We start from the raw sequence: 22,840 nt of genomic DNA, 5'->3' as shown, positions 1-22,840 counted from the left end.
AAATAGATTGAATGTACCTTGATGTTCGAAAGCTAATATATTGCAAAAAAAATATAATAAAATTATAATTGGAGTAGCGAGAATTTAAAAAGATTAAAAATTTATAACTGAGAATTGATATGTACTTTTTAAATTTTACATAATAGGCCTACTTTATGTTGTTTTTTTTTCAAACGGCTTTAACCATTTTTGGAAATTCGATATTAAAACTGAAGTTGGTTCCATTATAAATTTAATGTTCGTATAAATATTAAATTTAATTATAAAATATAAATATTTATATGTATAAATATAATAGAATCTGGGGAATTTCTTCACGCTGTGCATTATTGCACGCTTCACCAGAAATGGCACTAATCGATAATTACATAGTTTGTACAGTCCCGAGGTGACTGCATGCCTCATTTTAAATGTAATACTTAAAAAATAGCAATTTCTTATTTAAAAAAAAAAAAAGAGAGAGAATAGAAATGTTTCTTCGGATTACGAAAGATTTAAAATGAAGGATTTTTTAAAATAGATTTTAGCCTAATCTTTTCATACTCTACCCTCCATTGTAGACTCGTGAATGACAAACAATGAGAAACAATTATAAAATAATACAAGTAATCTAAGTTTTGCAATTGAAAAACCAATATAAATGTTTAATCCCACGTATTTACGATTTTTCAAATTGTTGCTGCTCGGAGATCGTACCACACTTTGTAGATTCCTCCTCCGATATCCCTCGACACAATACTTAGATGTGTGTAAATTGCTTGTACAGTACAATCTTATTTACTTAATAAGTAAAATTACGACAATCTGTTTTAATAATCATCTTTACAAATGCATTCTCGAGCCGTAATTTTTCCTTTCGCGAATAAAAGGAAAGATAGCGAAAAAGGGATAAGCAAACATCCGAGGAACGTCTAATGAATAGATCCCACGATAAAGATAAGGTATGAGGAAGATAAGAATCTTTTTCCAAGTAAGTTTTTCTTTTATGGACGAAACAATCTCTAGATACAAATTTAATGTTAAGAAATCGTGCTTTTGGCAATTCCCTGACAAAAATCCTGCAAATACGACACGCCGGTATATGTACTGTACTTGTACTTGTACTGTACTTGCTCTGTAAGAAACTAGGGAATTTCATATTTTTAGATTTATTTCGAATTTTTCTAATTCTATTTTCTTTATTTTAAGTATATAAACTTAACGTTCAAGTTGTTACTTACTTTTAAAAAGAAATACAAAAGTATTTATTAGCTCTTTGCATTTAGTTCAAAAGTCAAGAAAGGTTAATTTCGATACTACTGATTACCTTCTCTCGACGTTGGAGATTTATTTATATTATTGTTAATTACGATATTCCTGTACCCGTTCCGACAACATACTTTTTCATTTGGACATGTCTTAGAAAATTATAATTGTAATCTTACCATTCTTATTACGTCTTTGACAAATAAAAGAGGAACAACATTCGGGGTAATGACAAGATTTGTAGTTCTGTCGAAAATTGAAAATACTTCGCGAACTTTCTCGGGAAATGACAATAAATACTTATTAGGTAGCTTCGAGTGTCTTTCGTTCCACCCAGAAACAATGGATTTGTTTAACCATTAAAAGAAACTCGTTTCCAATCGATACGTAATTTTCGTCGTTGCTGCATTTAAAAACTTTTTAATATTTTCACTAACCCTCCCAATAGAATTGAAAGCAGAAGAAATCATCCAGCTAAAACTTACTCTCGTCATAAAATGTTACATTTGCACATCTTCGTTCAGAGATTTGGTACTTTGATTAAAAAAAGCACACACAAAAAAACAAAAAAAAATTCAATATGTCTGGAAATGTGCCGTGGTATGTTTATTTATTTATTTTGTTTTGGAATTTTTAAGGTTCTGACGTTTTGGTGACATTAAGAGCGGTCTGTTGGGAAATATAAAACTCCAATTTTTGTTTGATTTTCTCTCTCTCTCTCTCTTTTTTATATCGCTTGAATTATTCCACTTCTGACGCAAAAGTCATTTTAATCTTTTTTTCTCCTAGTACAGCAATTTTCCTTTCAGAAACTTTCCACACGCAGAAACTCTTTACATGATTTTTAACTATAAAATGTTATTTTCACTGATTTCATGTGATTTTTAAGTTTTAATTATTCGCAAGTATGGAATAAAAACATCTACAGTTGTATGTTACTGTGCTTTATATTTTGTCGGTCTATCTGTAGTGTATCTAATAATGCAATGTGTATTCATCGTTTAAACTAATTAGAAACTTCAGAATTTCTAGAGTATATCCTTCTTATTACGTTATTTGAAATTTTTTATTCAAATTCTAACCACTTGAGTATTTCTTTTGATATAAATTTAAGGAGTTTGAGTTGTAAACTCCGTTAAGATACGTGACTACACTATTATCTGCACGTTGGTTTGTAAGAAACAAAAACAATCAACGTCTCACTTTTTTCATATTAACAACACCGAAAGTTTCGTTTAGTTTGCATTATAAATTTCGCTACATTCTTGTAAATGTTATATAAAGTATAAAATTTTGATTTTAATGTATAAAATATGGATTTAAAATCAAATCTCTTCGCTTATATAACGAAATAAAGTTTCTGAATTTATTTTTAAAGAGTCGCAAATTTAATTTTATCAATTTTATATTTATATTTTGATTAAAATTTAAAATATAAGTTTGTTTTATATATATATATATGAGTAATTTCAATTGTTTAAAATGCAATAAAACACACGATAACTTGTGTTAAAAAGTAATATTTTAGTTACTGACAGAGCATATAAAAGAAATTATCTGAAATCTTTTCTATTCCTCTTTGGATAAGTTTGATATGCTCAATATATGATACGAGTTAACTCTTAATGTTAGCCCTATCAATCGTTGATTCCAATAGTTTTCTCGGATAATACTAAGAGGAACAACAAAATTCGATCCGATAACAAGGTTGACTGAAAACAAAAGTCTCGATAAAGCACTAAACCAGTAAGTTGTCGTGATAAGTGCACAAGTCTTTTAGTTTGTTGCATTTTTTTTTCTATTAGACAAAATCTCTTCTTTCTTAATAATTAAGGAAGAAGAGATTTTGCATATGTGGCGTAATAAAAAATTCAATTCTTTTAAATAATTTCAACATTTTTTGTAAATAATCTACGGAAAGACGAGTATGTAAATAACTAAAGAAACGAGAAGGCCATTTGAACTGTTATAATATTAATTTCTTTGGATTATTTTTATGGATTTTATTTTTATTAGCAAAAGAAATAAATTTTCGGATGTGTATTATTATTTTATAATATAAAATAATGTTGTAATCCGAACAATTTCAACGCCATGTTGTTTTTATTAGTGACAAATACAGAAAGTAAATATTCTAATGTCGATATTTCAGTCTAGATTAAAATGTTAATGGATTTATCCTCGTATGAATTTATCCGGAAAGAATATTGTGTTTATCTCATCTGGCTTTTGACATATTCGACTTATTTTATACGATTTTACTGAAAAGTAATACATTGAACTATTAAATATAAAAGAAATTAAATTGATCTAAGCTGGTATAAAATTGTATTTTATTGAAAATTTTAACTCTTAAAATTAGCATAAATATTAACGTTGTGATTTAATATTCACAAAATAATTAAGATCTTTTAAATTATTTAAATGACAATAATTAATAACCAAAATAAATGATTAAAATTTACATATTCGGGGTTTTAATATTAAATAGCCGCTTTCGATAATATGATACAAATAGAAAGAAAATAAATGTTTATTCTTCTCCATAATTAGCAAAAGAATCGATTCGTATGACTGATATTAATTAGCAATGACTATTAATTTACATATATATATATATTTATAAATTCTACAGTTCAATATTGTCTAGTTTAACAAAATTATACCAGTGAAGGAATGGATAAAAACCACTAAATACAATCACGAGTTGACGTTTCTGGATTTCCTTGTCTAACACCTAAACAGGAACCAGTTTCCTAAAGAAAATTCTTCTGGGAGAAACGTTTCCTTCGCAATAGTCAACAACAAAATTCTATTTTAGATCCAAACATGACTAAAATAAACACAATGATAATTAATATAGAAAAGGGAAGCATTAGTTATTCGTGGGAAGTGCTTCATCTATTGCAATTCCTGTCCACTTTACACAGGTTTTGGAGAATAGGAAGCGTTGGATTTTTTATTATTATTATTATTATCCACAGAAGGAAGTTCCACTTAATCGAGTCTTGATGGTATGCAGGATATGACGTTTTATCCAATAAATCCAAGTTTTAAATTTATATATAATTATAAGCCAAGTAAAAATAACACATACAGATAACTATTGATATTTGAATTTTCAAAATTAAATTGATTAGATGTAATATCGTTCCGGATATTTATATTTAAGATTATTTTACTGTTGAATTGCATATTTTCAAATATCAAGAAACAAATGTCAAAAAACTATTAACGCAAGTAAAGGGATTGATTTCTATCAGAATTTGCCCATAATAACTTTCTAAATATCCTTACTTTGATGAAATAAACCGAAGAGAAATCACATTCCTCGCAATACACTTCATACAACTTTTGTGGTGCTTCTCGAAGTTACCATAACCTACCTTTTGATTAGAATTATTATTATTTTTTTAATTATCAAATGATAATTCGAAATTACTTTATTTATACTATGTTTCTGTAAGCTTTATAAGGTATTTTCATCTTCGATCAATCAGATTCTTGGATTTATTTCAAGTTTACAACAGATTTTTACAGTAACTTGCATTGTTTTAACTTTTTTTTTTTTTTTAGTAAATAATAAGTCGATTATTCTTTATCGTATCGCATAAAAGTAGCCGAATTGGGATGTATTTTTGTGTATAGAAAGCACACTTTTATATCAGATTGTACAGTACAGTATCTTGCTTTGTTTTTCACGATTTTCCGTTATTCTTACACCCTCAATATTGATTCATTCGATATAAACTTACTTTTCGGTTCAACAAACTAGAGTTTTGATTATTGTTTCTTCAACTGATGTGGATGTCTTGGGGCCAATCACATTTATTTGATTATTTTTAAGCTTTGGATCAGAGCGAAAAAGCTAAAAGTCACGGAGATAAACGAAAACAGAAATAATCGATAGAACGAGAAACGATGGAGGTAAATAGTAGGTCTACAGAAGACGGTTCGAATTTTCATAAAGGAATTTCCAATTTACTAATGTCTACAATGTAAATTGAAATACTCAGTAAAGTATGTTGTTACTAGGAAGTGCTCTCGATGAATATTTAACTAAATTAATTCAATTCTTTACGGTATCAACCTTAGTTCGTTACAAGTTAGTACTATTTAGCAAATTAATATAAATTAATTAATTATTTAAGACTGAATTGAGAAGTCTAATATAAAAACGAAGGAGAAAGTGCTAATTTATGAAATCTCTCTGATCAAATTTGTGATTTCTATACACGTCTGGTCAATATTACATATCGGTTGACAGGATTGTAATTTATTCTGATGTTTATCTATTCATACTTATTTACTCCCGGCTTCACGGAGAGAAAAAAAAAATAAAAGGCAATAGATGTAATCACGTATTTCAGAATTTAAAATAAGCTTATTATTTATCTGCATTAAATTGTTGCATTTTTAAATTAAAAATTTCTACACAGTTAAAAAGATTTATTCGAGTTAATATAAAAAATATAAATACTATCCTTATGAAAAATAATACATTTGTTAATTAATATAATATTTTAAAATATTTTGTATTCTTAATTAAATCTCCATTTAATTTTCGAGTGTAAAAAGTCGAGGAATATAACCTTATTAATTGTATACATAATTAAATATGAGTTTTCTTTTTCTTATTTCAACTATTTTGATTTACTGTGTACTTAAGAACTCTTAAGATTCATTAATTGAGACAATTAGAGGGTCCCATTTTTAATTTGGTGTTCTCTTTTTACCGTTAAACTAATCCGGTTATGAAAGTCCATCTCCGATACTTCATAGACGAATCGAATCATTTTGTTGCAGAGGCTCGTAAATCCGATTTATTAAAAGATTGACCACTTTAAACAAATTCTCTGTAAATATTCTGACTCTTAATAACTGAATTATTTGATAAATTACGCAGGAAAAAGTTGTTGACGGCGTAAAATTGTTATGGCCAGTTTTTCTTACACTGTACTAATATTTTTTAAATGCTTACGGTGAAAATAAGTAAAAGTCTTGATCGATAAAATATTAATTTAAATATAAATGTGCTTCGTCTCTTTATATTTTACAAGAGAACGTGTCATATTTTATGCGAAATTAACACGGTGTAAAAAAGGGAAACATATTTTCTTTTCAATACCTAACTACTGCATTAACACGTTTAAGCATTAATGAATTACAATGGCTCAAATTTATACTTTTATGATAATTTCGTCCATTATTTTAGTCCGAGACATTCGATATTTTATTCTAAACTCTTTGCTCGAAAATAATTATCTAAATAGACGTTTTTTTCTAATCTCTTAAGTGAAATTTTTTCGAATATCTTATGAATTTTAAATCTATAAAAGTAATTAAATAGTAGTAGAATTTGCTTCTTTAATTTTAAGAATTTCTACTTAAGGCTGAAAAATTTATCATTCTAACTACTTTATATTAAATTATACAAATCTTTAATGCTTAAAACATACTTCACAATACTAATTCGTGGTAGTTACATAAATTTAAGAGAAATATTTTATTAACTTACTAAACGTAATTCGAAATCGTGGAAAAATTCACGGACGAACAGTGGCTAATGAGATCTTATTGATTTCGATTCAATTATTTCTCGGTCCTTTCGGGGGGGAGGAAAAATGCAAAAGTATGAAAAATGGCGACGTCTTCAGTATAAGTTATCACGAACAGAATCTTTGTTACTTAATACGGCGACGAGATAAAGGCTCTGGTTATGTCTTTGGAATTCCTCGGTTAATAATTATGATATACGATTAGAAAATAATGTTAACGCTTTCCATTTTTGATAAAAATGATCTGCAAAGTTTTATAGACTTGTTGTTTGAAAAAAAAAATATTTTGAGATATTTCTGTAATCTTTACTCTAAATATTTATCAGAGCGATGGTTCGCCATTCGGTATATAAACAGAGGAATTTTCCGAGTCGATCATCACTGTAAAGACGATATTATTTACGACAGATGGCACGGAAAAGTAATAGTCTGCTTCTTTATACTCTGCGGTGAAAGAATTGCGTCTAGAGATACTTTTTCCTTTTATTATACCTTTATAAACAATATATATTTTTGATGAAGTGTCGAAAATATATTGCTTTTGTAAAAAAAAACAAACAAAAAAAACTTTTGAATTGAGGTTCTAAAAATACCTTCTCTCTGTTTTGATTGAAATATATCTCATTAAGATTGTAGGTTTCTTTAATTTCTAAGTAAATAATTGTTGAAAAATATAATTGAAAATCTCAATTGTCAATTTCATTTTTTTATTTTAATGGCTGTTAGAGGGAAAATATGGCTATCTCCCTCCCAACATTGTTACATTTTTGGATTCAGGACACCTTGAAACGTCGAGAAATGCAAAAAAACTTTAGGGTTTCCCCCCCCCCCTGCATGTATAGATATTAGTATGTGTGTGTGGGGCACGACTTTGTTCACACATTTTGATGAAGTGTCTAGTAAAAACATTACAATTGCCAATTTTTTTTAATGAATATTCGAGTTTCTATATGCTGCATAGTTAATCTGGAATATAAGTTATAGAAGTCGACTCTATATATTTAAATTTTCTATTCGAAACTATTGTTAGCCTAATACAATTGGAAAACTCTTGACACACTATAACACATGCGATACAATAGGTGAAGACTATTGAAATATTGATATACGAAAGAAAATTACATCTTATGACTTAGACTATATTCAAATGTTACAACTTTCCTATTTGACATTTTTAAAGCTATTTTTCTACACGTGGGTTTATTGAATTGCTGCCTCTCGAATATATGCTACTCTAGTGTTTTATATATGAGCCATTTGTGAATGATTCACCGGATACAGACTTTTGCCGAGAGAAAGCTAAACAGAAAATATTGCGGTTGTAGAAGAAGCCGAAATATTATTCGAATCGGCGTATTTCTTACTTTCTCGAACGTCACGTCTTTAGAGGCTGTCGACATTGGTTACAGAAAGACAGAAAATAAAAACAGTCCGACTCAATTCGACTATATTTTATACCCAGTTTTTCGGACGGAAAACGGAAAATAATTCTGTTTTCTGATTTGTTACCTTTTCCGCTCGTTTTTCCAGGCTCTTTGCTTTTTCTTCTCGGTGTTTTCGCTCGAGAAAATGTCTTAACTCATTCCTATACGATTACATTCTCTTTTTATATCTATTATTTTTCGAACGAACAAAAGTAATTCTTTAAGAACAAAGTTTCCAGTTAATTGCTTCGTTCGGTTTGTCACTGGCGGTGTTTATGAAATTTTGATGCGTTAATAACTGTATTCGTCGTTAAGTGACGTTTTCGCCATTCTGTGTCCATCTCTCAACGTCATATTTTCCTTATTTATCATTACGTAATGGTCCGTAATGCTTCACGGACAAATTGTATTCGGATTGCCACCACCTCCCTTTTCCTATATGAGGTATAGAACAGTGTTATATTTTCGTTTATTAAATATATTATTATCGTTTCAAAGTATAAGAGTAGTCTACTGTTAGAAACCACGTATAATATATTAAATTTGCATTGCTATATTGCGAAGTTTCAGTTTATTTTCTATAATTTTATTAAAACTTGTTGTAAACCGTATAATTTATTACTAGTAAATATATAATTAGAATCTTTAATTTTTTGATAAAATCCAATCAGTTTTTATTATTATTATTGCTATTAATTTCTGTTTAATCAACTGTATTTTATCTCATTTATTAATGTAGTAAATAATTGTAACGTGGTTCAAATTAAAAAGGTATTATATCACGCGTGACTTATAGTTGCAAATTGGCAGGTAGTGTTGAAAATATTCGTGTAAACTTACGTTTATTCGTAATATACTTACCGTAACGTTTCATTCTTACTTAATTCTTCCATAAACAATCGAAATATATTTTCTTAGGTAAATCCTATCAGAAGTAGATTATAGAATACAAGCGGTAGAGAATTATCGGTAAATTCCGTGGGGTCGTCGTTGTTTTCGGTGGGAAACTAAATATTATCGTATTTTCTCGTCGAGCGATTACCCAGAACTCTTATTTTCTTTCGGATAGGAGGAAGAAGAAGAAGAAGAAGAAGAAAAAAAAGGAAACATTTAGAATGTCATTGACCCGCCGCCATCTGGAATCGTTCCGACGGAAGTGCGGTGTATTTAGGTTTGAAGATTCCACCCTTACATCTTTTCTCCGGCGCGCGCCCGTGATGCGGTTACCCCGGATCTTACGAACGCCGGGTACAAATCGACAGATCTAAATGCGATAGAGTTTCGACGGTTCATCCTCTCCCCCTCTCTTCCGCCGCTTGTTAACTCGCCGGAATCGGCTTTTCTCTAATACGATTTACAATGGTTCCCGCTATTGTACACCCCGCTTATTTTTACCGGTTCGCAACCCAAATACTCTTATCTCTTCTGTCTGGAAGAACCGGAAAAGCGCCTTCTTCTTTTATGACGAACGTTTTTACGTTCCCCTGTTTCGAATCAATTTTTGAAACCTGCCAGAATTTTTTTTTTCTTTTAATAATAATCCGAAGAGTTTAGGTATAAGTTTATATATATATATAATTTTTTTCGAATCCATTGTTTTAATTCGCTTTGTATTTCAATTATAAGATTGCGCCGTTTACGGAGACATAAACAAGCAGAGACGGTCTTTATATACATTATGTGAAGTTTTGACGCGCTTTATTACGCGTCAAAATATTTAATGGTAGCTTACGAAGCAAAACTAATTGTAGGTTAGAGGCATCCGCGTATTTTCATTTAATTCGGATTCGAGGCGGAATAATTTGATCCTACCCAAAAAGTATTTCGGCAACTTTGTGCCGAATTAATTAACCATCCTCCAGTTAGTGTTTGCGGGAAGATAGAGATTTGTTAATTCTCCAGAGCGTAATTTTCATTCCGTTTTGTGATTTTCGTTCGTGGTGTCGATTTAACGAAGTTGTTCGAAGAATGGACAATTCAATAGATGGAAAATACGCGGCAGAAATGATAAACTCGTCACTTTTTAATGGGAAAAGTTTGGTCTTGTGAGAAGCACGGATAAAATATTCGGCATAAAATTACAGGAATTTTAAATTATTGGAGGACCACGATTTTGGCAAGTGTGATCTTTCTGGCTGCCATTAAACAGAAATCCGAAAGGAAAGTTAGCGCCATAAAAGAGAACTGCAGGAGTGACGACTACCGTTAGAGAGGGAACCGCGCGTTGTTAATGGCTGTTAAACGCGGTGCTAAGATATTTCTAATTTCTTGGTTAGTGGGACGAACGAGCGAGTGCTGGCGCTGGAAACGGAATTCGTAACGATAAGTCGGCAGATAGACCGCAGCACCTAACCGAGATTTAATGGAGGTTGGGAAATCATCGTTTTCGGAATCGCTGCTCTTTGTACCGTTGTCGCGCGCATTAAGAGCTCGTTACCGGAAGCTGCGCTCCGCTTTCTACCTTGTGCCAGTAAAATAGAGGGAGAAAAGTATCGGATTTCTGCGGGAGGGAGGGAGGAAGAGCGTCCTCGGAAGGCCACTCACAGATATTGGCAGACCGCGGCCGGTAATAGATGGGCTTCTGCAGAAATTCGAGACGGGAAGGTTGCCGGTAAGATAGAAAGAGTCGGTCCGACACCAATCGACGATATTGCCGGTCGCTCGTATTTCTCCCGGGAATTGCCGCGCCCGTCCGGATTTCTCTCTCCGCTCCTCGTCCTCCTTCCTTTTAGACGCGTGGACGAGAAGCGGCTTCGTTAACGGACCGCCATTCTTCCTCTCCCGATTGAATTCCGTCGCTGCGATCCACTTCGTCTCCCGACTCCTATTAAATGCCTCTTGTCACCGTCCTGACTTATCCTACACACTCTGCCCCCATTCCTACAAATTCTTCTCGTTGAAGAATACCTTCGACTGTTCTCGGCAAGTAATCTAATAAAGTCTTTCTTCTCCCACGCGTTTTATACCAATGTTTTGCCCTTTTGTTTTATTTATAATTGTAATGTACTGTTTGAATGGTTAAATTATATGGATTAAATGAATCCCGCAAATTTTTGAAATTTTTTTCTGTTTTATTTTCCTAGATGATAAAATTTAAAATCCTAATCAACTGTCTTTTACTTTTAATTAGACTCGAATTAGTTGTGAATATATCGTGGATTATAAACCTCATTTCTTTCAGTTGTTAGAAAATACCTTATTAAGAATCTTGAAGTATAAAATTACATTAATAGTGTCCTTGAAAATGCGTTTAAAGTTAGACGGGGTACAAAATTACCGTCTGAACTAGCAGCAGTACTTTTTAATTCTTTCTGCTGTACAGAGTATATACATGAAGAGTCCCTTAAAATACATTTGTCGTATTAAAGATCCCATTCGTATATAATAAGACTTCCGTATAACCGGAAAAAGAGTCAAAAGTTCTAGAATCTCGGAATTAAAAGTGGATATGTCAGTGTAGATCCAGATTATGGCAGTGACATAGCTACAATTTGAGCCGCCCGGGGGGTCTGTCAATTGCCATCCTTCCTTTGGGATAAATACATAATACACATCAAACCTATTTAGGTATTTTTTCAATGACAGTCATATAATTTTTGTAATTCTTAACTCTCGGAATAGCTGATAATTTTACTCTTCTTATTATTAATAGTGTTTAAAATTTTTTAATGCCGCCCACCCCTAGCTACGCCAAGGAGTGAGTCGGCAACCGAGGGACCTTCCTAACACGCTTATCTATTGTCGTATAAGAGAAATTAAGGAATTTGAATATAAATCTTATTATGAAATTCAATGTCTCTGTCATCGCACTCGAAAAGAAAAGAAAAAGAAATTTCGGCTTATACCTATTAGTTGAATAGAAAAATAATTGTGGGAAAGCAATTAATCACGGGCGAAATCGATTTTGCCACGCCTTTTGTATTAAAAATATCTTTATAAAAAGCCTCGCTTATAATTGTCTGGGTACGTAATTTCCATCGCAACGTATACAATAAAACTCGGAAATTAATTCGTCGATTAAAGGCTAGAAATTAACACTTACTTTACGTAAAGCATACTTTTATAAATACGTTAATTTTAAGAAATGGGATTACAAAAACTCACAATACTAATGGAAGAAAAGACTTTTTGTACCATGAAATTGTCTACCATAAAAGTCGATGTATTGTCGTCGAATAGAAATCAAGAAATGCCGAAAATCCCGAGGGAGCTTGGCATTTTGTGTGGGTAACAAAGGTGTCGGATAAAATGCGCTTTTCGATGTATAAATTCGATTGGTCGGTCACCAAGTGGACGAAGACATTTCCGGAGTTGGACGCCAAAGCCATTTCGCCAAGCGATCCTACCATCGAATTTTTTTACCTACAGTCCTATCCCCCGAGTGTATGTTGAGGGAGTGGACCGTCCTTAACGAGCAAAATCGAGGCGACGAACGACCCTCGGTCGGTCGGATCTGGGCGACGAAAAACCATCCGACTTCTCGAGGCGTGAAAGAAAGGCCTGCGGGACCCGTCGGAGGGGAAGAACGAGCTCGACTCGAGGTATAAATATTACCGGTTCCACGTTTATTGCAGTTATGAAAGCGGAGTGGGGGAGAGAAATAGGGAATATGGCGGCGTTGTATCGGTGGGCCGGTAAGTGGTCCGACTTTACATTTTATTGAGGCGAAATGGAAGAAGGGCAATAAGACGAGAGGCAGCTGTTGCCCGGATACTCGTTGCCAGAAATTAGACCGACTTATCACCGCTCTTTCCCGCCGGGAAATTCGGAACTTGTCCGGATACATTATACGGAATTTTACACCTCGAGACCAAGATTATTTCCTGTGAAAACGGATTTGAATTTACATTCGACGCCGACTACTTAAGGAGGAATAATGCCGATTTGAATCGCCATATACAATTCAAATCGCTCCTCTCCCGATAATAACCCATAAAAAGCCATAAACTTCGAAGAGTGGGCGCGAAAATTTCTCAAAAAATGTCCAATAAAACGCTCGCGAATTTCTCTACTAAAACAGAAACTGAAATGGACGGATAACGGAAAGAAATCTTAACGAAAATTTTTTCCTCTCTACGGAAAGATACAAATAATAAATTGTTAGAGATAGGCTTTCTTTCCAAGAATGGATTTCTGTTGTCCGCAATTTATAACTCTGCCCTGTTGTTAGATACCTCCTCTGTTTACTCCATTATAAGCGCCAACGTCTGTCCACCGAGTTTCGATAAAGAATAACGTGAACTGAAAAATTATCTGTTTTGCGCCGTCGGCCAGATTCCCGGAGTAATAAACTCGTTCCGCCTAATCCGTGTAAAAAAATCTGACGATCGGAATTTTACGAGTTTGGCGAATTCGCTTCCTTCCCAGAAAAAAAAAGAATAATAATAATAATAAACGAGGAATGGTTATCTCGTGAACATCTACTGGAAATGGACTTTCTTAATCGTCCATAGCGCACTTTGTAGTATCGATAACTGCAGATGCAACGAGAAAATTAAAGTTTTTCAACGGCGGATCTTAACTTTAGACTTGGAATTGTAGTTTTTTTTAAATACTCCCGTTCGGTCGGTAATTATCTGCGGATGAGATTTCGGCTCTCTTCCGCGCTCGTTTGCCACTAAGAGCCGACGAAGACGTGGAAAATCGCTTCTGTTCCTGGAAGATTCTTTGTTTTTTAAACGCGTCGGGAACTACTTTCGCGGTTTGTTTCCTCGGGAATGAGTAATGCGGTTATTTGGAGGAGAGAGAAGATAGTGCCCCGGGGATCGGAGAATCGCTATTGTTCCACTACTTCTCTCCGAAGTTACTTCGCACACAATTTCCTTCGCACTCGGACATTTCTCATCTTGATCGTTTCTCGAGTCTGACTCTCCCGCTAAAATTACTTAGTCGTTCGAAAAGTGTATCGTTGGTGGTTTGTTAACCGCCAAAGACGACTCGTTAAGGTTTTGCTAATGCGCGAAAGGAGGAGGAAGGCGAAAGAGCTCCAAGTCCTGGTTAAAAGTCCTAGAGCTAGAATAATTGTCCGCTCTTTTCCCCTTTGCAAACCTTCGATTAAATTTGTCAATTCCGCATTCGAGTTCGTTGTCGGTATAAATTAGCTAGTTAACGAGATACAAATGTTGTTAGACCGGTCGATTACTGACAAATCTAATTTATCTTCCAGTATTTTATTCGTTATCCCGCTAATTCGCTTTTTGTAAATATAGCCTCAACCCGTCAATTAAATTCTGCCATATTAAAATATAAACTCGAAAACATTCACTCTCGTTACTAAAAACCTATATATATATTTAAATTTATCGAATTTTTAAAGCATCTTTTCCTTGATTTATGGAATTATAGATAAAGAGTAAGAAGGTGTATCTAATAATTTATAAAGGTATTTGCGTGGGTTAAAGTAGACTATAATTTATGAAGAGGAAGAGGAAAGTGGCAAGGTTTTATTTGCAATTAATTCCTGTTTTCTAAACAACAGAACGGTCGCGATTAATTTTCGTAGATATTCGTTTTGGAAAATATAAGCTTATTAGTCGATTCTATCAATTAAAACCATTTGTGGCTCGTACGCGAACTCCACTTAATGAATTATACAAGAGGAGAAAAATCCGCATCAATTATTCAGCAATATCCGATAGCCGTACGTCTACATTAATATTTATTAAGAGGGATTTAGGAAAATATGTTTAGGGGTTGTAAAAAGAAAAAAAAAATTGGAAATTAACTAAATAGCACGACGTACAATTCGTCTTAAATTGAGTTTGTAGCTTACTTTAATGTATTCAAATTCGAATCGACATCTGTAACGGATTATAATAAAGTTATTTTATGGATACGATAATAGAAATTGTTATCGAGCGAAGTAACTAATGTTTTGTTATTTAAAATCCTCTCTAATTTTCTTTCATTTGCCTTGGAAAATAACCACGGCTAATTTAAAATTTCACACACACAAAAAAAACTTTTTTTCTTAAGTAATCTTTGGATTTAATAATAAACTTTAATATTAAGGCAGTGGCAATTTTCTGTTTTACGTTAACAGTTTTTATCAGAGATTATTTTTCTCCTTCGAGTGAAGCAATATCGAAATAATTTTTTTTTTTTTTATTAATTCTACCGTTTATCTGTTGAGTTTCGGAATTAAGCTTTAAGATATTTCATCCGTGTCAGTACTTTTAAGATAGCAACGACGAACCCGGGCTAAGCAATTCGTTTAATTGTCATAATTTGAATATTCATATTAAGAAAATTGAAGTTATTTTATTGTTGACACAGGCAGAGAAAATTTTTGATTTATTTCGTAAGGTAGAGCGCGGAGATTGGCGAAAGCTGTGTTTTAAAAACGTGTTAAACCGACAAGAAAATGCTTCTCGTGCCGAGTGCGGGCTGTACTTGTCAGAATGACAAAACTGTTCGCATTCGAGCATCGGAGATGTAATTAGGAGGTCAATGTATGGCTGCGGTATGGGGAATTTTAATTAAACAACGGATATTCGACTCTCTTCTGGAGTTCGTGCCATTCGCCGTATAACACGTAAAAATCTTTCAATCTCGAATAAGTTCGGGCAGAATGGAATTATTCCCATTTGTTTCTGTAAAAAATAAAGAAAAGAAAACTTTAAAAAATGGTTTCAGTAACAATATATAAATTATCGATAAAATATTTAAATTCTGAGGAGAAAAATATAGAATTTTAGGTTACGTCTCGAGGCTTGGTTTCACATCCGAACAAATGTATTTATAAGATATAAGTATTCGGATCCCGGATAAGAGAAGTTGATCCCGCTTCGTCGGTTACCTACGTCATTAATAACAGTATCGTATTGCACGACAACAATCGGATTAGCGTAAATAAATCATCGGAGCCGTCTGTTTGTGCCCCTCTTAACCCACATCAATCACCAATTGTCTATTTGTTACGGTCTTTAGGCAGATATCGTGACGGCCTCGAAAAATCGACCGTAACTGGCAATACGGCAAGTGGAAATATTTACTGTTTATCTGTCTTAAGGGTAGCGATAAAATATTCAAATAGGCAATCGCGCGCATCCCGAGACGACGAGGAGGAATGGAGAATAGTCTAGTGTAGAAGCTCGTTTCTATTACTGTTATTTGCCGGGTGGATGCTAGTTGGTGGCGTTCCGGATGCGGGGATCGAAAGCTTTTCGGTTCCACCACTTTTAACAATAGGCCGAAGATCCCCGTCGATCCCCCGGGCGTGTAACTTTTCACCGGAGGCAAATTGAATTCGGCTACCGGCTAGATTGTGACAAGCCACCGAAATTCTCCAGACTCCCGTCGATCGCCGCTTCCTTTTCCGGTTTTGTCCCACTTATCGACGTTTTTCCATAGAAATGCCGCCTCCCCGCACTCTTTTTCCACCGACCTCTTTAATATACGCACCACCCACCCTACCTCTCGCAAAAAAAGCATCCACGTCGTGGTATGTTCCATCTGTTCTATCTAATGTCTCTATGATTCCTCTATTCAATTTTACCTGTATACTCTATATTTCTAAATTTTGGAAGGGACTTTCTTCCAAAATTTCTCAAATTAAAATACTGTTGTTTTATTCTCAACTTCCAAATAATTCTTGCTACTTTTACCTGTGAAGACGGGGAAGTGATGTCTTCACATTAACAATAGGAGAAAGTCCGTGTTAAAAATGATAATTTCTTTTTTTTTTTATTAGAAAATTGCAAATCTAATTAGTGTTTTTTTTATCCGTGAATCAAGGAAACGTCGTAGATTCCAAAATAATAATGCTATTACGATTGCATTCGTAAAGAATTCTAATCCCTAATTTAATAAATTTAATAACAAAGTTTTTAAAAGGAATAAAATTCGGTGCCACAAAAATAACAAAAGGCCTAATTGAGTAATTGGATCGAAACTAATAATGCAATTTTGCCAGCATTTTGAAGAGATTTCCCTGAATTTCTGCATGGATTCGTCTTTGGCGAGATCGGCCATTTTGAATTATTGCACCTGCGGGAGTTTTAATAAGTGGGAGGCGCCTCACGAGATAAACAAGAAATGCGATGAGAGGGTTTTTAAATCAGATAAAGAGAAAGCGAAGAAAGGAGTTATTCTCTAGTAAATGCCCCTGGTCGAGAGCGCCGGTCGTCACGTGGCCCGGGGAGGCAATACCCATCCATAGCATTGGCAGAAACTGCGGAGGGTCGAAGGATATTCGCCATTAGTCGGCACCATCCTCTTGTAAATGAGATTAATGTGATCTATAATTCAAAGGGCCGCGAACACTACTTATGATGAAATATCGAAAGTGGAGGGAAAAAATTACTAATTACTAGAAATCAAACAAATTGAGATCGAGATATAAAATGGCCCGGGGAAGATTTTTTTGCGTAATTTGCTATTTTGTTAAAAAGGGGAAAAAACAATACAAATCTAGTTTAAGGAAAAGAAATATATAATTCTGGCCTGTTGACAAAAGAAACGAATCGATGAGTTATCGTCACTTTAAAAGAGAAATCTTTAACATAACAATATATTTGTGTTCTTAGATTATCGAGAGTTGCTGTATTCCGGGGTATATGTGTTTGTGGTCGTTACTTTCCACTTCTCCATCGATCGACGTTAGACCCTGTTTAATTGAGTAGACGAAAGCTAATTAAAATGGATTACGTAAATTTTAATACTCGTCATCTAAAACCTAAGAGATTTTATTATTATTATTATTATTATTATTATTAAAAAAGTTAACATTGAAGAAAATATTCCTTTCCATTTTATTCTTCCGTTGTAATTAGTTTTACATATATATTCGTATCGCGTATTGCATTCGTCAATCTCCTCGTATATATTTATAAATTTCTTCTTTTAAACATCTTTTCTTTAATAGTGTTTGAACTTTCGTTTTTAATTTTTTTCTTCCCTCCTCTCCTGATCCGAAAAGAAAGAAGACATTAAGAGAAATCCTTGATATATTGCGGGCGCAATCCAATACAAATAGACATTCTGCGACAAGTTCTGAAGATCGCGATCGAAATGAACTATGGACGGTTCGTCCTCAATTATAAATCCCTCCCCGACAATATGGAATCGTTGGATTCTGACCACGAACCAGTTAATTTCATCACGTGATCGTTACCGTTGATTCATTGCGAGACTGGTCCATCGTGGACCGAATAACGTTATTAGTGACCGGTACATTCTTGCCTTACGTCTCCGGTTCCATCTGCCATTTTCTCATTGCCTTCTCGTGGATCAACCGTCACATCTTATCTTCTAGATAAATAAATAATTTTCTAAAAGCGGATATATCGCAACAACATTATCTGCCATTGTTATCCATTCGAATAACATTAACATTTTTTAAATTAAATTCAATTCGAAATGAATTCTTGAGTATTTCTACTTTTCATTATTTGCTTCAGTTGTCTGATTCTAAGCGTATGCAATTTACGTATTTAAATTACCGTTTTAACCATTTGACAAAACGGTTTAAATATTTTTCATAGTTGGTACGATATTGTCTTTTATTCTGCAATTTTTTTTAATTCCTTCATTAGCCACGCGGAGAATATATGGCGTTATATAACAGAATAGGTCGTAATGGCATGTTCTTCTCGCATTAACTACGCCTTGTCGCCCAGTGTGCTTTCAAGGAACCTTTTTGGTGGGAAATAAGGACGTCTTCCGGACGGTCGCACCGTCGTGTTTACGCGATCGAAGACGACTTAATAATCCGATTGTACACGACATTTTAACCCCCCCGTCTGTCGTACATTACAAAGTTTGTCCGGTAAAAATAAAAAGACAACGCACTTAATTCTTACTAATCCCTATTGCAGTGGAGAGAAATACGTCTTTAATAACTCCCCGCGCACCCTGTTAGTAACTAAGTCGGATATCTTTAATCCCATTTTTGTTGGAGAATTCTGGAAAATGATTTTTTTGGTCTCTCGTTCGACACCGTTTTAAGTACTCTGTAAGAAAAATCGGAGATATCTCGAACTCTCTTAAGCCGAACGGGTTGAACGGCACGAGACTTCCGAGCCTTGGTCCCTTTTTTTTAAAAAAACCGAAACCTTTCGTATAATTTTCGTAAAAGGAAATATTCGTTTCGCGTATCAACCGAAGGAAGTGACGTTTGCGGCATCTTCGGTGGTGGCGCGTTAATCCGCACCTTCGACTTTTTTGGAAATGTGCCAAGCCGAGATAAGGTGCCGAAAAAAGAACCGCTAATTGTCGAACGACCGCTCGACATCACTCTTTTTGCTCTCGTTTCTGGTTCTCCTTTTTCGCCCGGATTAAAAGGACAGAAAAAAGAAAATGGCGGACGTTCTGCGAGAAGATCCTCCGAAGCCCCGCTCTCTGCCAGATTTAATTGTCCGAAAACGGGGGCCTTCGTGACCTTCCTTCCGGGAAGTCTCGATCTGGGAGCAAACGTGCGTCCGGTGGTATTCGTCTGGCGGATTCCCACGCAGTCGTTTACGTGTTTACCGGGGCTAAGTCTGTCGGCGAGTCTATCGGCCACTTCCTACCGACAGAACGGTTTACGTCATCGATCTTCGTCCCGTGGCACGCGGGTCGGTGGCCGGGGGACGGATGCAGTAGCAGAATGACGTGCGAGTGATGGACGAGTGGCAGGGACGCAGATGGCCCTTTTCTCCGTCTCCCCGGGGTGGACGGCGCGGCACCGATCGCTCGATGACGGGACGACGACCGGTTTGAGTGGTCCCTCTGCGACTTGTTCCTTTTTTACCTGCGGCTGACGAGACGAGACGAGACGACATCGATGGCAGTCGACCGCCTTCGACCCGTGAAACGCTCCTCCTTTCGGATACACAGAAATATTTAAGACCGGAGAGAATTTCTCGAAGGATTTACAGTGTGAAGATGGTAAATATCAACAATTAAAACGTACGAACGAATCCCATAATGGTTAATTATTAATTGCGTGTTAAATTAAAGTTCCGTAAATCGGAGACGGATTTCAGAATATTACGGAACCTTGTAAGTTATATGTAACCTGTAAAATAATTAAAATGAACGATTTTGTTACTAATTAACGTGGACAATAACTCGAAATAGAAATAAATTTTTCGGGAGGAAGAAACGGTCACGGTTGGAAAGACGTTCCAAAACGTACACTCAGGCAAATGTCAAGACAGTATCACTAAGTATTTTTCTTTAATAGACTCTTCCAATTCAATTGAAAACTGTTTGTATCATTAAAAACTAACTTCGATCGTAGCATTTAATGATTCGTCTTCACGGTAACTTATCGGTAAAAATATTTTCTAGACAGACAAATATACAGTTAAGTTGTATTGTATTTTTGGTTGTCAAGCGGCGGTTGGCTTCTTCGTTTATAGAATCGAAAAAAAAAAGAAAAGAAATTTAGCGTACGAAATGCATTGTCCGAATCGTTGATATAACATTGGTGAACCAATAGGGGACGTCGTCGTAATGAGAGCGGTTACGTAAACCGTAAGGCAAATCGTTGGGTCGGAAAATGGCGGAAAAACACGGGTCGAAAGACTTCTGGAGCTTAGCGAGTAGGGATTTGATCTTTCGAGAAAAGATGCTTCTAAGCTGCATCCGGCTGTTTGCCAAACCCAAAAAATTGATCATCCTTTCCGCGAACCGTTGAGGATTTGTTTTTCCGCTCGTTCGACTATCGAAATGTCGTTTCTTCTAGACTTTTACGCAATCCTTTGGGGTTGTTTTCGATGTGAAAAACACTATTATATAACCGCATCACTTTAAATTGCTATCGACTCCCTTTCCTCCCATGGGTGGGGGATTTCGGACTGAAATTGAAGTTATAAATATTATTTTTAAAATGTTTATTTAATCAATATATACAGCGAACTTCTGCTTTTTAAAGAGTCTATAATAATTATCTTCGTTGATGAAATTGTTTATTTTTCAAAAAAATATATTATATTATAATACTAATTTAAATAATTCTTGTTTAGTCGACCAGGTAAGTAAATATTTTAAATAATTTAAATTATTCTAAGGTGAGAATTTTATTTACATTTTTAAAAGGAATTTAGTCGACTAACTTTAAAATCTCTAGAAGTTGTTATTAATTCTAAGTGTAGAGTCTGTATTTTATTCTACAGCAAAATATAGTCTTTAATTAAATTTCTCATTTCGTATACTTATTAAATTAAAAAAATAACAGTTCTATTTCGGTTTAAGAACTATTTTTGATGATTAATTTCGATGTTTACGAGTAAAAATTCTGTTTTCCATAAAAATTTGACTTCTCCAAGTCCTTCGATGTTAACGTAAAAATTGAATTCTCTCTTCAATTAATTGGCTATCATTTTTCTTCCAAGCTTATGCATAAATATATTTTATTTTGTTCAGTATTATTTTAAGTTTTTTAAATTATTCTTCTTATTGTTATTATAGTGAAACTCTCCTTTAATTACCGCTTCCTTCTATGAAGTTTATATTAGACGACACAACATGATATAAGTAATATTCAATAGTTTTTACCCAATTTTTTTTTTAAGATGTTTACAAAATACATTTTTAATTTCTGTAATATAAAATATGAGTTTTATATTCTTCTTGCTTAATACAATAAAAATAAAAGTTTTTATGTTACTATTTCGAGCGTAAATACAATTAAATCAATCGGATTCTTTTGTTGAATTTATGTTAAATTTTCAGCGCTTAGAAGAGAGTTATCTGGTCGAAGAATTTAATATTGTAATATATAAAGTGATGGAGTGAATTGATTATCCGCGATACTAAATCGATTAGGATGCCTTTTGGTTTTAATTTTGTAAATTGTGCCAAGCATCTTAATTAAATATTAACAATATGAAGTCGGTCCGGTCTAAGACGGGAACTAATGAAATTTCCACGCAGCGAATAATTTCTAGTTTCCCGTTAAATTGTACTCGGATAATCCGTTCCCTTCATTATGCAAATTATAATTCCAGATAGAGAATATTCCTAGAACTTTATTCTGTATATTATATTAATCCTCCTAATTATAGGAGTTTATTCCATCTACATTTTTATTTTTATATTGTTAAACACTGCGTTTAATTTTTTTTAAATGCTATTCTTGTTGATTACTGTGCTTAGGAAAATAAATTCTTAACAAAAGGCTCGACTAATTGCTCGAAAACAATTTAATTGCTTCGGAAAATGGTTTATCTTGACATTCGAATTCTTTGCTTAATTAGAAAAATTTCCAATGTTAAATTAAATGATATATATCCAAAAGTAATTCAATATGTAGATCTTCGGGTATAAATTGTATTGTATTTATTTCAAATTAAATTCATTCTACGAATATAAAAATTTTATAATAAATATCTATTTTAATATCGTAAAAAAGACGGCGATAATTCGGATAACAAACGATATTATTTCGCTATTTGTATTTCGTCGATTGAACGAGAAAACTTTCAACAAGTAGATTTGATGAAATACTCCCAAGAATTGAATTAAATAATATATAAGCTGGTTTTTTTCGACCGTTGGCTTTTCCATCAAAATGGGGGGAAAAACGTCGTCGTCTATCCTGAAATTTTATTTTATTTTATTCATTTTTTTCTCTCTCTCCCCCCATCGATCAGGTAAGTTAGAATATTTGAATAAATCAAAGTCCGA

General features: G+C 33.8%; 1 protein-coding gene across 1 annotated transcript in view; it reads left to right on the top strand.

The window, feature by feature from the left end:
- Window positions 1–22,840, top strand: part of hwt (heavyweight) — a 242,787-nt gene that overhangs the window by 211,156 nt on the left and 8,791 nt on the right. The window lies entirely within an intron of this gene.

Source organism: Centruroides vittatus, unplaced genomic scaffold (genome assembly GCF_030686945.1).
Source record: "Centruroides vittatus isolate TY-2023 unplaced genomic scaffold, ASM3068694v2 scaffold_861, whole genome shotgun sequence".
Classification (NCBI taxonomy): Eukaryota; Metazoa; Arthropoda; class Arachnida; order Scorpiones; family Buthidae; genus Centruroides; species Centruroides vittatus.
Note: the sequence above shows the minus strand (reverse complement) of the source record. Positions and strands in the feature narration are given on the sequence as shown.